A 509-nucleotide genomic window follows, 5' to 3' on the forward strand; every position below is an offset into this window, starting at 1 on the left:
TTCACTGAGGACTGGTGAAACCAGATGGCAACACCAGGCTCCAATCTGATTTGGCAGAGTTTCTACAGCTGGATGCCTTTCCTAATGCCAACCACTATGAGAGGTTAGTGGGTGCTTTTACGTGCCACCCGCACGAAGGCCAGTCAGGCGGTACTGGCAACGGCCACAATCAAATTGGTGTAATTTATGTGCCACCTGCACAAGAGCCAGTTTGGCAGCATTGGCAACGATCTCGCTCGAATGTCTTTACACATGCCATCCGGCACAAGTGCCACGAAGGCGATGCTGGGTACAGGTGCCATGACGTTTTCGCTTGCCCCAACAGGTCTTCGCAAGCCGAGTTTCGTGTCCAATGAAGGAGACGATGTTGGCATGGGTGCCAGTCATCGGATTTAATTCGATTTCGATTTCACTTGCCTCAAAAGGTCTTCGCAAGTGGAGTTTAGTGTCCAATGAAAAAAGATACGCATAAGTGGGCTGGCTCACGCCTTAGATTTAGGTCTCACTTG

General features: G+C 50.3%; 1 protein-coding gene across 2 annotated transcripts in view; it reads right to left on the minus strand.

The window, feature by feature from the left end:
- Positions 1-509, minus strand: part of LOC106875343 (polycomb complex protein BMI-1-A) — a 154939-nt gene that overhangs the window by 109153 nt on the left and 45277 nt on the right. The window lies entirely within an intron of this gene.

The sequence above is a fragment of the Octopus bimaculoides genome, chromosome 8 (assembly GCF_001194135.2).
Source record: "Octopus bimaculoides isolate UCB-OBI-ISO-001 chromosome 8, ASM119413v2, whole genome shotgun sequence".
In the NCBI taxonomy this organism is placed as follows: Eukaryota; Metazoa; Mollusca; class Cephalopoda; order Octopoda; family Octopodidae; genus Octopus; species Octopus bimaculoides.